Below are 10039 nucleotides of genomic sequence, written 5' to 3' on the forward strand. Positions count from 1 at the left end.
AGTAATGCCACTAGAGTAGATTGTATATGAAAATATTTTTTTGAGTTTTTTACATTTTTTTAAAGTTTATCTTTTGAGATAAAATTTACATGTGAAAAGATTTTTTCCTTCAAGTTTTGGAAAGCTATATTGTTTGATTTAGAAAGGATGGATGGGCTGTGTACCTTTTCTTTTGTATCCTCAGACCTGAAGCCTTATTGTTAATTCCCAGCACTGACGACCTTTTTTTTTTTTAAATTAGTACTGGTTTTTATGGGCTGCAAACTTTCCCCAATAGCTGAAGCAGAGACTTCTGGGCACTTTTTCATTTCTTCTTTCTTCACAGTTTTAAAAGAGCCCCTTGCCTCCTCTGTTTGTCATTACGTGTACTGAAGTACAGAATAGAAAATGCAAAACAAGACAGCTGTACAGGAGGTTTTTCTTTTTAAAGAAGTTGATAGACAAATGGCACAGGGTTCACTGTTCTCGCCAGCTGAGAGTTTAGCTTCCAGAAAGCGCTACTTTAAGGGAACAAGTGAAGTAGTGTGCAAGGCATGAAAGGCTTCATTGACACAACAGCCGGGAGGCTCTTGTAGTACATTGTCTGGTATGCAATGCCCTTCGGAAACCAGCTCTCGAGATCTCTACACCCCCAACATCCCCAAAAGCTTAAAAAGTAGGCTTTTTTTTGTTGTTTGCCACTATACTTGGTTTTCTAACTGAAATTCCTGAAAAGGAGTTTGTTTTTGTTTATCTTTTGCCTTTGAGTGTCAGTCAATGATTCACATAATCTCTTGGCTTGCTTAGTGGGAACACTGGGGGTCTGGGCAGTAGGACCAAATGGTTGTCCCTAACAAATTAGTGGTCCAGCATTAGTGTTTGCTCTCTGAACTAGAGTCTAAGAGCTGGAGCAAAAAGGAGTCCTTGGGTGGGGGGAATAAGACAACTTTGAGGCTGATGATTTTGTTTCCTTGATGGTTGATCTGGAGAGATTTAAGTTTATCCTAAGGAATAATACTTTCCAGTAGAAAAAGGTATTCAAACTCATTAGATTTGTATCAGTGAAGTTGTAGACTCACTTGTAGGCTTTGAGAGAGTGCTTTGGGGAAGACACAACCATCTGTGGCATGCTAGTTTGCTGTAGAAGGGCTGCGGCCAGTCAATCTGTTTATCAATGGTTTTCATTCAAGTATTAATAGAGCTCCTATTATGTGTCTAGCCTTGAGAAAGGATGTGGCCTGTGCTCCTGAACTTTGAGGAGCTCAGTGTCATTGACCCCGTCGACTGGAAGATCAGCGCTTCACCCTTATTCTGCAGGCAGCACTGAGGCCCAGTTACTTGCTAGAGAATATGCAGAGTTAGTGGCAGATTTTTGACTGGAAGCTACATCTTTTTACTCCCAGTTTGGTATTTTTCCTTTCGACTGTTTTTGAAAGTGCCCCTTGTTAGAGAACAATTCAAGACAAGATATAATTAAGTGTAAACTGAATAATCAGTTGCCATAGCACATGGGAAAGTTCATCATTACCTGGTTTACCTGGAAGGTTTTGAGGAATGGGTATGATGTGACCATCACAAAAGAACAAGAAAAATCTGGTCTCTGCTTCTGTGCTGTTGGGGGACATACATAAAGAAATTTATATTCTTCAGTGCAAGTACAAGCCTTTAAATGTGCTGTCTGTTGGAGCACGTACATACAGGAGGCTCCCTTGGTGAACATCAGAATGTAAACTGGGTGAAGGTTGGGAGGCTGAGGGTGGGGGGTGAAGTGGAGTCCAAGTGATTCACAGATTTCTGAGTAAGCCTGGCCATCAAACCTCAGAGGATGAACCTAGATTGCTGGAACTTTGAGTCTATGACAGGAGTGGCCCTTGTGGAGGTCTTGATGTAAAGAACTTGAGTTGCTCCCCAGGAACTTCTGCTCAGTTGCTAGGAATTAGTTATTGACCTTAGTATTTGATCTCTTCTCATTCCATGCCTATGCCTTTAGGTTTTCTTTCCCATTTAAGAGCATCGCCTAAAGCAAAAGTAACAATCTTAACCATCTGCTACTTAAACCAGAGGGGATTTATTCCTTTTCATTGAAAGGATACTTGTTCCAACAGAAGGGTATTCTTTAGAGACGAAAGCCTGTGGCAGCACGTATATTTTGGTCACTGCTCTGCAGTCACGTCGTGTGTGTGTGTGTGTGTATGTGTGTGTGTAGGGGGGCGCTCCCCAAAGAGCAAATAACAGATATGAGAGTTTGAGGCCAGAGAGAGCACTGCTGGTTCAGGGAACAGAAAGTTTAGTGCACCGGCAGTACGGCTGGAGTGAGGGGTGAGGGGGTGCTGGGCCCTGAGGCATCTAGTAAAGGGAGTGGGCAGAGGGAAGGCGAGTCTGCAGAATCCAGATCTAGAGGGCCTTGTAAACCGTGTTAAAGAAGGCAGACTTTAACTCAAGGGCAATGGGATATGGCTATGAGATTTAAATTTTAGATCACTCTGACTGCTGTTGGATTATGGAAGAGGGAGAATGAGAAACAGTAGAATCAGTGAAACAGAATCAGTGAAACTAATAAGAAGAATGTCACATTAGTTGAAGAGAAGAGCTGATGGCCTGAACCTGCAGGGGCAGAACTGTGAATAACAAGTTTGGCATTCAAAGCAAACAGCTAAAAATTGACCTTCAAACAATTCTGTATTTCAAGATATGGCTTGTAAGTGGGTGTGACTGTGATGTGCCTTCCAATAGCTTTCAATTTAACTAAATATTCTGAATAACCAGGTGCTGCTATTCCTTTAAAATACTTGTTTTTTAAAAAGCAAACAAACCCAAACTTCCCTCTCCACATTTTTGTCTCCACAGGCAAAGCACCATCAATTCCTAGTAGTTAATCTCAGGCAGAGGCAAGGGGAGGGAGAGAGGTGATCAGATCAAGGAGATAGTTGAAAAGTAGGATGGACAAGGAGAGCTTTTGAGGGAAAAAGATTTTAAAGTTTTTTTTTTTTTTAATTGAAAGAGTGACACGTACCACAGCAAAATTCAAACAGTACTAAAGATGTACATTGAAAAGTACGTCTCCTTAAACAGTCTAGTACTGTTACCAGTGCTTGTGAATCCTTCTAGAAGCTTTTTGTACTACTGTAAGCTTAAATTTTTAGTATTTTTATTTAAGTTTTCCTTTTTATGAAAATATTTCATATTTTTCTTTTTATAAAAGTAGGAACATACGATACATCCTGCTCTTCCCTTTACTAATTCACTTACATTATATTGTGGCAATTTTGCCACATCTGCTTCATTCTTTTTAGTGATTGTCCATTGAATGAAATGTGTTATCATAATTTTTTGAAATTGATCTCCAAAATGATGGACACTGGTGCTGTTTCCAATTTTTGTTAATTGATTTAGATTTGTACATAAGAGAAGAGGCATGAATTAATAAAGAAGGAATTTTAGGTTGTGGAAAAAAGGTTTCTATATAAACCGGATCCCCTGGCATTTTTGTGACTGCGGAATTACTCTTGCCTTGCCTAAGCCTTAGGGTGACTATAGTTATGAGGGTGGAGGTGGGAGAGTAGTGAATGTTTATATGCACCTTTGAGTCTCTGAGACCTAAGAACTGGGCGTTTCTAACAGGGATGGATTGAAGCTGGCATAGTCACTTCTTCACCAAGTAAAGATCGTTCAGGGGAGGAGGCTGCCACAGCTGTGGACACTGACCATGCTCCCCTCCAGTAGAAATGCCCTCTTATCCATCCATGGCTGTCAGTCATGGTATTGTACCCTAAACCTACCTGCTGTCACAGTTGTTTACCTGGGCTCCCTAACCATTGTGAGAAACAGGAAGTATTTGTAAAAGACAGAAAGTAGGTTTGATAGCTTGGGAGGAATGAGAAATGGGTTGTTTTGTAAGGCTGCCTCCCACGAGTTCCTCCCTTTGGTTTAAGCACTTTGTCCTCTCCCACTGATGTTGGAAGAGTTAGTTTCAGATGCAACTATTTACCAGTTGCATGATCTTGCGAAAGTCTCAACATCTTCAAACTTCAATTCTCCCCATCAGCAAAATGGGTATAATAATTCCTGGTTGCCACAGTGTTGGTAAGTTTGAATAAACCAATGGATGTGAAAGGGCCTGTGTTTCGTTTTTACTTTTTTCCAAGGCCTGGCCAGAATGGAGTTTCTGAAGTAATATGTAATCCAACCCAAGACAGTGAAGCATATTCTATTCTTTCCTGGGATGTGCCTGCCAGTGTAAGCCTCCTATACCCTCAGCTTTTGTGATTTATTGAATCTTTTCCTGAAAGGGCATCACCTTTAGGAAAATATAACCAGATTTGTATAGCACTTTATGGCTGGTAAAGATACCTTAGTAACAACGATCTAATTTGAGACTCCCAGCAAACCATCTGGGATAAATAGGGCATACTTTATTCCCATGCAACAGATGGCATAACTGAGATTCCGAGAGATTGATATAAAGAAACTGAGACTCAGAAAAGACACGGTAATAAAGAGTAGAGAGCAGCAAGAGGTCCGTCTAGACTACTACATTACTGCTTTCAATCTGCCTAGGTTTGGAATTCTTTGGGTCTTAGTTGGAGCATGTAGGCTCTAGTTTCCTGACCAAGGGTTGAACCCAGGCCCCCTGCACTGGGAGAACACAGTCTTAGCCACTGGACCACCAGAGAAGTGCCTAGCTTGGAATTCTTGAGTCTTTCTCCCCAGTCATGTTTCATATCCTAGTAAAATACATGTCACTTTAAAAATAATTTCTCATTGAAAAAGAGTAGTATTAGTAAGATACTTTACAGTTTGCAAAATGCCTTAAAATCCATGGATGCATTTGATTCTTACAATAACCCCATGAAGTAGGTAGAGCAAATGTGAGTAATTCCATTTTGCAGATGAGGAAATAGATTTAGGAATTGAGACCTGCCCAAGATCGGACTATCAATAAAGAGAAGAGTCAGGATGGGAACCTGGCCTTCTGGCCAGCAACTTCAATGCCTTTTTATACTTTCATTATTGTTATTATGCTTTTTATTGGGCTATGTAATTCTTTTATTTAAAAATTCAAACTAGATAACCTTGTGCACACATTCATTAAAAAATATTTACTGAGTACCTTTGTAAACTGCTCACCATCTAGTTGGAAGAAAGGTAAATAAACAAATGGTTACCATCAAAGACAAAATAGATTCATCAGTTTGGAAACTTTAGTAAATGGTTTTTAATGACAGCGTGATGACAACTTTTCTTCAAAAATTGATGATCACTACTGACTTTTGTGAAGAGTGGAATAAAGAAGCCATACATACACATACCCATGTGTGTGACCACTCCCCCTCCCCAACATCAGTGAAAGTCATCTCAATTTTGCATTCTAATAAGTAATTTGCTTGGCATGTTAATCTGTAGGAAATTATAGGCTGCTGTTTGTAGTATATCATCAGAAAATGTCAACTAGATTACAGTATTATGTTATTTGATGTCACTGTCCAGCATTGTTTTAGTCTTTTTCTTACTAACGGATACATTTGCTAGATCTTATTTCAACAACATCATGTAAAAAAAAAAGAGAATTTGTAATAATTTCCTTTGTAAACAGCATATTTCTTGTTTGATAATAAAGACTTTGCTTAATTCTGTCCTCTTGCTTTCTTGGGGCCATGATTGGTTGTTGGTCTGCTCATCTTTCTCACTTTCCAGGACAACATGTGACCTAAAGCAGACTCTAAAAGAGGAAGGATAGGTCAGACTCAGAGATTCAAGATTAAACAGAACAGCATGTTTAGAGCACTAGACTCAGAGTTTTTTTTAGAAAAGGAAGAGTAAAACTCCCCAGTATAATGAAGAATTATCTTTACCCAAAGAGATGTCTGGCCTTTGCCCTCAGCTGCTGGGAGGTAATATCTAGGCCCTTCAGATGTCCTACCTGACAGGAGTGTCTTTGTCTGCCTGGGGGGTTTGGCTACTGGCCAGTCTAACAATGTGATTTATTATGGGGGCTTCAAAACATGCCATCCATATCAGTTCTGGCTTCCAGAGGAGCAGTAGACTACAGGTCAGAGATGTGGGCAGTGTGTGACTGAGCCTCAGTAAAAACTCTGGACACGGGAGACTTGGGTGAGTGTCTCTGCTTGGCAGTGCTCTTGAGAGCTGGCACACATTGGATCCGGGAGGAGGTGATATCATCCAGAACTCCACAGGAGATGACCAGAAACTTCATGTTTGGAGCTCCCTGACATTTCACCCCATCTGTCTCTTCCCTCGGCTGCTTCAGATTTGTGTCCGTTTGTAGTGATAATACTTTAATAGTGTGTACCGTGTGTTCCTGAGTCCTTTGAGTAGTTCGAGCAAACTCTCAAACTTGACGGAGTAGCAGGACCCCTGCCTTTGAGGCTCGTGTCTGAAGTGAGGGCAGCCTTGTGGAGGACCGCGTCCATAACCTGTGAAGTTCGGTGGCCTAACACTGGCAGTTGGTGTCGGACATCATTGCATTTCCCAAAACCCGATTTTAGATTTAGATTTTGGCACTTTCCAGGTTGGTTGCTTCTCTCAGCTTCAAATTTTTCAAACATTTATTTTTTAACTTTATTATGTTTTTAAATTTTTGGCTGTGCCCATGGCATGTGGGACCTTAGTTCCCCAACCAGGGATTGAACCCATGCCCCCTGCATTGGAAGGCTGAGCCTTAAGCCCTGGACCACTGAGGAAGCCCCTCAGCTTTAATTTTTTTTTTTAATCCTTCATCTGGGGGTCATTTCTGCCCTACTTTCCTCACAGGGTTAATTCTTAAGATCAAAATAAATGAACAATGTATGTAAAAGCTATAAATAGCAAACAAGAATATACTATTTAAAAACTGTAAGGAGCCGTCAAAATACATTAATATTATTACGATGAAAGTAAATGGTGGGGATGAATTTGGCAGAGGTGTGCGTGGGTTAGGTACCATTTTATTCAGTCATTCATTATATGAACAACTTTTGCCTTTACTTTGCGTTCAGAGTGTCAGGGAGATAACAGTGAACAGTCAAGACCCTGTCCCTGTGGGGGTTATGTTCTACTCAGGGAGAGAGATAATAACACAGTAAACAAGGCAAGTAATGAGACTGTGCTAATCGTTGCTCTATTTGAGGGATATGATGGGGCAGGTCCATTGGAAAGGGTGCTTCTTCAGATGGATTGGCCAGTAAAGAGTTCTCAGGAGAGCTGACATTTGAAAAAAAGATTCTAAGAGAACTAGAGTGCTTTTTTAGGCTGAAGGAATGGGAAAGGGCAAGGTCTTGAGGCAGGAAAGAGGCTGGTGCATTTGAAAAACAAAAAGGAGATCTGTGTGGCTGCTTCTGGATAACATCGGTGGGAGGTGTGCCTGGTCAGATGAAGGGGAAGAAGTCTGGATTTTTATTTTGTGATCGACGTGAAACTTGGATGATTTTAAGTAGGCAAGTAGCATGAATTGCTTTAAGAATCCAGCTGCTGAATGGGGAAGAGGAGAAGCTAGGGTAGCTCACCAGGTCCTAAGGGACTGAGAAAGGGAGGTCTGTGCAACAACCTCCGGCTATCACTGTGGTTGGTCTTGGGGTGACAGCTGGTAACTTATTGTCTGCCTGCTCTGTTATCTAAATTCCACTCTCTCTCTCTGCTGGAGATGAGTCCACTGTTACCACTGCTGGCTTACCTGATGGTGTAACCCACACCCTTATTCTTTTTTAAAAAATATTTACTTGGCTGTGCCCAGCCCTTAGTTGTGGCATGGGGAATCTGATCTTCGTTGAGGCACATGGGATCTTTAGTTGTGGTGTGTAAACTCTTGGGCTTCCCAGGTGGCTCTATTGGTAAAGAACCCTCCTGCCATTGCAGGAGATGTAGGAGAGGCAGGTTTGATCCCTAGGTCTGGAAGATCCCCTGGAGGAGGGCATGCAACCCACTCCAGTATTCTTGCCTGGAGACTCCCATGGACAGAGGAGCCTGGTGGGCTCTAGTCCATAGGGTCACAGAGAGTTGGACACAACTGAAGTGACTAGCATACACAAGCACACACATGTGAACTCTTAATTATGGCATGTATGATCTAGTTCCCTTACCAGGGATTGAACCCAGGCCACTGCATTGGGAGCGCAGAGTTGTAGACATCCAGGGAAGTCCCCTCACACCCTTATTCTTGAGGTGATCTGAGCCCTGATACCCTTATGCTTCACAGGCTGGGCTGTGCTTGCCATTCATGTCACAGTTAGGCCACAGAGTGCCCAGAGGTGCCCAAGTGGACACCTGTGTTCTGTGTGTATCCCTGCCCACATAGTACCAGGTCTACCTCTTTTTTTTTGCTGATCAGGGTCAATATTCCTGCCTCAGGCCCCTCTCAAAGCTGCAGCCTTGGGGAATGACATGTATGATATAACTTATATTTTTAAAATGTCACCCTGGCTGCTGTGTGGAACCTGAAGGAAAGGGAGTCAGAGTGGAAGCAGGGAGATAAGTAGAGGTTCCTGTGGTTGTCCAGCTGAGACATGGTGGTTTGGGCCAAGGAGGTGGCCATGGAAATACTTCTACTTGCTAGACTACAAACTCCAGGAAGGCTCAGAGCTATGTCTTGTATACTTATGTATTTTAAGCTTCTAGAAAGTGCCTGGCACAAAGTAGGTGCTCAAAAAACATTAGCTGGGTCAATGAGTGAATAGTTTCTTTCTGAAGTAGACAGGAATCAGGTTTAGGATAAATAAAAGTGTAAGCTCTTCTAAAAAAAAAAAAAAAAGCTGCAACTCTGTATGTCCCCCAGTACATCGGCTAAAGCAGTATTCCTAGGGGTGGAACATATTGTCTTGAGAACAAAGAGGTTCACTAGAGATTGTGTTTCCATCTTTGTGGATGCGAGATGCAGCAATTTGTCTTCTTCAGATGAATGTCCTAGCATAGTAGGCTGCGGGACCCCAAATGACTTTAATGAAAGGGCAAGTCCCTGAACCTTCATGGAGTTTATATCCCACCGTCTTGAGTGCTTCTGTCTTACCATGGCTTTAAGGTGCTAGTCATCTTTTGCTCATTCTCCCCAGTCAGCATAATATCACTGATATAAAGGATCAATGTGATATTCAGTGGGATGTCCAGACAGTCTAGATCTTTACTGACTATATCATGATATAGATTTAGAGAATAACCACGGCCTGGGGCGAAAAACAAAATGAATGTTGTCCAGTTCATATGAATGCTGTTTCTGATCCTCTTTCCTGATTGGGATAAAGAGGAATGCATTTGCTAAACCAGTGGCCACATGTCAGGTACTTGAAGTTATATTTATATGCTCTGGCAATGAGACCGTGTCTGGTATGGTGGCTGCCATCAGGGCTTGCATTGAACTGGCAGCAGTCTATAATCATTCTCCAGGATCCATCTGTTTTCTTTATGGCCCAGACTGATGAATTAACCGGAGATATGGTAGAGGCCACTATCCTTGCATCCTTGAGATCCTAAAGAGTGGTACTGATCTCTATCTTCCCTCTAAAATGGGATATGTTTTTTTTTTAATCTACCATCTTGCTGGGGAGCAGAGGAGTGGGGAGAGGCACACAATTTCAGAGGTTTCCATTTGCCCTTCTGCACTGTGACAGCTCTTATCACTTAAACCAACGACCTAATGTGGGGGCCTCTCCAACTACCAAATATATATCAATCTCAGCTACACATTCAGGGACTGGGGCAATGACCACCAGGTGGAGCCATGGACCCAGTAAGCCCATTTGAAGATGACACCAACCAGGGCTCCATTTTGACCTGGCCCATGTCCCAGCACTCTGATTTGGGGTGGGGGGAGCTCATAATGACATTTTAGGTCTCTCAGTATCAGTATCATTTCAGACCCTGTGTCCTGTTGGATATCCACCCCCATCCCCCTCCACCACCTAGTTTACAGTCACCCAAGTCAAATGGCTGTGAGTGCCTTTGGGAGAAAGATTGGTGGAATTATTATAGCGTATACTTTCTGTGACATTGCAGGGTCCTTTCTCCTGGAGACTTGGACACTTTTTCATTCAGCAGATTTCAGGTCTGAAAACAGTTTCAGGTCTTTGAACTG

The sequence above is a fragment of the Bos taurus genome, chromosome 3 (assembly GCF_002263795.3).
Source record: "Bos taurus isolate L1 Dominette 01449 registration number 42190680 breed Hereford chromosome 3, ARS-UCD2.0, whole genome shotgun sequence".
In the NCBI taxonomy this organism is placed as follows: Eukaryota; Metazoa; Chordata; class Mammalia; order Artiodactyla; family Bovidae; genus Bos; species Bos taurus.